Source organism: Gobio gobio, assembly GCF_949357685.1.
Source record: "Gobio gobio genome assembly, chromosome: 21".
Lineage (NCBI taxonomy): Eukaryota > Metazoa > Chordata > Actinopteri > Cypriniformes > Gobionidae > Gobio > Gobio gobio.
In genome coordinates this window covers 21742069-21748987 of record NC_137117.1, presented here as the reverse complement: position 1 = coordinate 21748987, position 6919 = coordinate 21742069, and positions in this window count along the sequence as shown.

Below are 6919 nucleotides of genomic sequence, written 5' to 3'. Positions count from 1 at the left end.
ATCTGTTTGTCTGTCTTTAATTTTGCAGTGTTGCTGTGATACATGTATGAATGATCATGTTAGGCTAGTAATGTACTAGCCGCATCTACTGGACAGCGCGAATTTGTTTTTATTTACGTGCCACATTTCATGACTGCACATATATACACAAAATACTAAACTGTAAATAAAATATTTGACAATGGATTACGTGGGAAGCCTTAGTACCTCCGACCGTGCCGATTATATATATAAAAAAACTTACTCTCAGCAATGGTGAGATCTTGCCAGATTTCAAAACACTGTTTCATGAAGCTTTGGAGCAGATCGAATCAGCGGTCACGTGATTTCAGCAGTTTGCGTTGCGGTTTGACACGCGATCCGAATCATGATTCAACTCGACTCGCTGATTCGATAGAGTGATTCTATACGCTCCGAAGCTTCATGAAGCAGTGTTTTGAAATCGGTTATCACTATACAAGTCGTTATTTAGTTTTTTTTTTTGGCTCACGGAAAATATTCTCGTCGCTTTATAATATTAATATTGAACCACTGTACTCACATGGACTGATTTAAATGTGTTTTTAGTACATTAATGGATCTTGAGAGAGGAAATTTCATTGCTGGATGTGCAGGCCTCACTGAGCCATCGGATTTCAACAAAAGTATCTTAATCTGTGTTCCGAAGATGAACGGAGTTCTTACTGGTGTGGAACGACATGATGGTGAGTAATAAATGACATTATTTTCATTTTTGGGCCCTTTATGCACTGTGAACTAACATGAACTAACCATGAACAGCTGTATTTTTATTAACTAACTTTAACAAAGATTAATGCTGAACAGAGGTGTTCAGAGATGGTTAGTTCATGTTCACTAATGCATTAACTAATGCTAACTAATACATCCTTATTGTGAAGTGTTACCGTTTAAATGGAAAAAATAAATAAATTAATGTTTATTCACATCAAAAGTGACTTGCATTGTTACAAATGAAAAGGTATTTCAAATAAATGTTATTTAGAACTTTAAAGAATCTTGAACAAGGCTTAAATCTAGTCATAGACTAAAATGCATGTTTTTGCACTGACATATCTTAAAATATGCCAATGTCAATGTTTTGCCTCAAGATATAACCCAGTAATGTTTCTTTCCAGGGCACGTTTATAAAAGCTACTTAAATGTCCTAATTTAACTAATGCCCTATCCTGGTTTAGTCTAATCCCTGTCTGTGAAACCGGGCCGAAATGTATCAGTTTCCACTAAAACTTAAAGCAACACAAGTGATTTCTGATACATTAAATCTTAAAATATTTTAAAATAGAATATATACATACACTCACTCACCTGCGACTTTATTGGGTACGTACAGCTTGCTAATACTGTGTTGGACCTCCTCTTGCCTTCAGAACTGCCTTAAAGGGATAGTTCAGAAATTCATTTTGATATTACTTACTCACCCTCAAGTTGTTCTAAACCTGTGTGAGTTTCTTACTTCTGTTGAACACTAAAGAAGATATTTTATAGAATGTTGGCAACCAGACAGTTGATGACTTTCAAAAAATACAAAATATAAAAAATTAAACTATGGAAGTCAATGGGTTCCTCGACTGTCTGGTAACCAACATTCTTTAAAATATCTTCTTTAGTACGGGGCACCAATGGCAGGCTTGCCAATTCTGCTGTTGTCTGGCAAATGCCAATCGAGCTGACTTTATATATAGGAAGACGGTGCACTCTGATTACTTATTCATAGTTTTCAGTCACGTGACTGTCGCGGAGCCTTGGAGGGCTAAACCGCCATAGAACTGCAGCACAAGCCTGTCAAATTTCCATCTTAAAACAAAAATTTGTGAACAAGATGCACGTTTTGGGCACTTATGATCCATATACAGCACCTGCTGTATTATTTCAGTCACTAAAAACAGTGGGACGTTTTTAAAACACTATAGGGTGAGTTGCACCTATAAGGATAAAATTAAGCAAAATATAACGCTAACCAAGAATTTGTTGATCTGGGTTTTATTTTAAATCGAGTTGTTGCACCACTTAATTTTAAACACAGATTAATTACGCAGTAAAACTGTTAAAATTATAGAGCTGATCAAGCAGCACAGGCGGAGAGTGAACTGACGATTCCTTATTTGTGCAACCCACTCTTAATGTGCCGTAATGTACTAAAACAGTGATATTAAAAGATGAGTTTACACCTTTTTTATGATGCATACTCTATACAGGCAACGTGTTTTCTTTATAATGGGTTTCGATGGGAAAAACACTTAACTAGAAACCTTGTGTTGCATTAATATTCTGTGTCCATCTGCTTTCCTGTACAAAGTATGCATCATCAATAAAGTGTATATTGATTTTTTTTTATTTTTAATATCACTGTCTTACTGCATTAATACTGACTACAAACCTGTTTAAAATGACTGGCGGGCAATGGAGGAAAGTCTTGTTTTGCCCTCCAGGTGGGCGTTCCTATAAGCGTGTGACGTCACGTGAAAACTGAATAAATGGGAGGAAGTGCAATGCCCAATATGGCAAATAAGCCCCGCCTTCTAAATGAAAAAGCCAATAGTTGATTAGTTAAGTCAATGCATCACTGCAGCTGCCATTAGAAGCTCCAGTTTCTATAGAAACGCAGTGTTCTGAGACATGTTTAGGATTGCGCACATTAGTGCATGAGCTCAGGCTGAAAAATGCTGGGTTTTTTTTTAGCATGATTTGAGCATTTAGAAACAATTTATGAGACCAGGGCTCCAGACTAACTTTTTTCACTAGGAGCACAGTGGCCCCCAACTGAAAATTTTAGGGGCACAACCAGAAATTTTAGGGGCGCACACTGTAAATCAACATGCTAACCAAATCTACTAATTTCAACTGTATTACTAATAGGGATCGGTATCGTTAAGGTTTTAATGGTATAACTACTCTTACCGATACTGCTTATCGATCCGGTACTTTAACAGTATTCTTAACGGTTCTTTTTATTATACTTTATTTTATTTATATAAAAAAAACAATTAAGAACATAATTAACATGGCTTTATAATCTGAGAAGTAAAATATCTATAGCAAAAGAAACCGCAAAGTTTGAACAAAAATGTAAAACATCTATTTGTAAATGGACCAGTGTGCAGGCATTCGGAAGGTCTGCTAACATTAATATTACAGTAAAGAACAAACCTACAAAGAAATCTAATAAAGTAATGAAATGTAAAATAACACTGCATAGTTTTCACTGTATAAATTGATAGATTAATGCTTATAAAAGCTAAAGTTATTAATTCAAGAGATGTGAATATTTTCTATTTGCCTTTTGTTCGTTTCGCATTAATGGCTCAATCGTCAGCAGGTTTATTAGACGCTGCCCCTTTAAGACCGAATGCAGAACTAAAAATATCATATTCTCCAAACTATTTACGCCCATTTAAAATATAAACTGTTAATATAACTACTCTCCAATCCGGTCATTTTGACACCGGCTGTTGTTTATTTGATGGTTTAGACGCGCACACGAAGCCTAAAATATTAAGTGCAAGTCGGTCCATTTCGCAGCACACACACATAAGCCGCCTTGAAGTTGGAAACAGCGTCTCTTGCGCGGATTATTGTGCATTTAATAGCTCTTTATTATCACACACATCCCGCAGTTTAGCAACAGTAGAGACCGCAGTTTACAATAATCATTGAATCTGACGTTTAGTCAGGCCCGTCGCGACAAGGCAGGCAAACCAAGCAATTGCTTGGGGCCCCGAGCTGGCCTGGGGCCCCAAGACAGCGACAGGTTAAGAATAAAATGAAACGACAAACTGTGTGAGCGCCCCATTGATAGTCAATGCAGTAAAGTGCAATGACACTGTTATCGGGATCCCCCTTAAGGGGCCCCTCTCAGTAGTCGCTGACAGCAGCCAGCCAACCACGCGATCTCTGCTGCGGCAAAATACAAAACAACCTCGGATTTGAAGCGGAATTTTATGCTTCAGGAAGCCAGAAAACAAAATAGAGAAAGGAAGAGGAGGATAAGAAAAAAACAAGATAGTGGTATGTGATAAATTACACTGGATAAAATAGCTCTACTTGTCTTGTACAAAAATGGTGTAAGTTTGCTGCAGGTAGGCTAGCAAAAATATGTTTATGTTAGCTATTGTTACCTGCCTGACGGCAAATGCTGCTTGTAACGAACAGTTAGTGCAACTTTTTTTTCGAACAGACGAAATTACATAAGATTGCTATAGCTTTGTAATAGGTTTTGATGAAAGTGGCATAGCATGCTATATTAACAATTATTATAAACATTATTTAACCAGAAAGAGGCAGAGGAACATTATTTTTTTCATAGCTTATCTTAGTGTGCTAGTGTCGGGATATACGGTAGTGACAGTTTGCAAATATGACATTATTTTTATAAGTTACCAATGGATCTTGAACAATTATTTTATTCTGTGGCAATTTTTACACTGTTACATTTTGAAGTACAGTATCAGGACAACCCACATGTTTTACTGGTACTGTTTATTAACTATTTATCAAGGTATTATAGTCATCTGTTGCAACTTTATAATAACCATCTAGATAATGTTTATAGACAGTTTACAAACCAACTAGTAACCCTTAAGTATTCCCAAAGTGTTAGGAATATCTGGTCCGTCTATCTATGTAATGTTTATAGATGTTTTAAAAATGGTTAAAGGTTTACAATTTTTTTTTTAAATGATACAGTGGTGTTTTTTGCAAATGTTTTCAAATTTTATGGACAGTATATGCAACAACAGTAATTGCACTGTCTCCATGTCCATTTTGCTTGGGGCCCCCAAATTTCTTCAAACGGCCCTGCGTTTAGTTTAGGTTTAAGGAGAAATGACAGCGCAAGGCTGTGAAGGGAAGGATGAGATCGACGAACACGGCTGTAGGAATAGTTCACCTCATACCATCTTTTTATAATTCTTGGAAGCCAAAATCGAAAATAAAATTAGATTAATATCACAGCACATCCCTAAAGTTTAAGAAGACTAAACTTTTGTGTAGTTCTCTTGGCCATCGTCACTCATTAAGCTGACTGACGTGTTGTGTTTGCAGCTCCACATGAGAGAGCTCGTCCGCTTTCTCTCTCTTCTGGATTGCGAATGGCAAAAATGCATCACGGACAAATGGTTTAATATTATCTCATATAGAAACGGCTGGCAAAGATAGAATTTGCCAGACATAACGTCTATCAATTATAATTAGTAAGTGTATTTTCTAAATTTCTCCAGTACCGACAGGCAAATTTACTGGTCGCACATGTGCGACTGGATGTAAAATTCAGTCGCACACTCTCAAATTTTAGTCGCACTCTGGAGCCCTGGAGACAGTTGTTAGATTTCATTGGTGATTTCAAATCTGAAATTTAATCGTGAGCTTGGCGAACAGTAGAATTTGATGTTTCCCCATTATGGAGATAGGAGATGCATTTGCATGCCTGAGAGGCGTTTCAAAGATGGCCGCAGAGTGAAATTACTTGTCTTAAAGGGACTTTAACGGTGCTGAGCTGAGTACAGGTTCACTAGAGGACTTCGGGCCCTCATACCACCATCATGAAGTCTGTTTGGTCAGAAACATACGCAAGAGTCGCCTGCTGGAGGTAATTTTGTAGGGCTCTGGCAGTGGTCCTGCTGCTGGGTTGTTGCTCTTCTACGTCCCTGCCTACCGCCTATCTCCCGGTATCTCCTCCATGCTCTTGAAACTGTGCAGGGAGACACACCAAACCTTGCGACGGCACGTATGGATGTGCCATCCTGGAGGAGCAGGACTGCCTGTGCTTCCCAATTGGGTTGCAGTTACTGCCTCGTGCTACAGACAGTGACAAGGACCCGAAAAAAACACAAAACTAAAGACAAATCAGTCAGGAAGAATAAGGAGAGATCAATTGTCTAAGGCCACCACCTGCAAAATCGTTCCCTTTTGGAGGGTTGTCTTGCTGTTTCCTCTCCAGTGCATCTGTTCTCATTTTCATTTGCACCAAAGCACCGATTCACAATCACTTATGCTTCCTAACTGGACAGATCAATATCCCTGAAGCTTAATTGACTTGGTGTTATTCTGCGATCCCTTAATTTTTTTGAGCAGTGTAAAATAAACATTTCACAAATCTTAATGACCATGTATTTATTTGTACAATGACATATAGTTTATACAGGCCTTGCAAAAGTCTGTACCACTGCTATACATGTCTATTGAAAAAAAGAACAAGATTTTGTTTTATTTAGGTAAAAGAACATCATTTAAGATGCGATTGTAATCCAAGGATTTGTTTGGGTGTGCTGAAATACCCCATGATGCATTGTGTGCCAAGACGAGCCCATCAACAGCTCCCTGACCTTTTCTGTCTCTCGGCTCGGCACCAGTCAGAACTATTCCCCCCTCATTAGATGGCACACACACTCTCGGAGTGAGAGCCAGAGAGCAAAAGTATCACACACCAGTGGTGAATAGGTCCTCTACTAATTACTGAATTCATTTTGCGCGGATTTGTGTGTGGATGTGCATGCAGGTCTGTTTCTGCGCGCACTTGTGCGAATGTGTTGGAGGCAAGTGAAGTGTATTGATTATTTTAATCTGCCTATTTGTGAGTCTGTGATCCTCGTGGCTCTGCATTCGACAGGGGAATCACTAATGGGCCTCAGCACAGGCCGCCTCAGACCTCTCCCCGTCCAATTAACTTTCAACTGGAATCTGGCAGGAGAGCGCGAGGAGGCTGGCCACGGACACGCTGAGATCCCCCACATATTCCCACAGGCTACAGATTCACCAAAGCCTTAAGGCCGGAATGTCATTACCTCTCACTTTTAATTAAAGGTTTCTCCCCTTGTTTTAGCCCTGACATGCCCAGGTAGTATCGTTCATGTCGTTGTTCTTGTTTCTTTTTTTTACTCCAAAAGACTGAATTTTCGTTCTC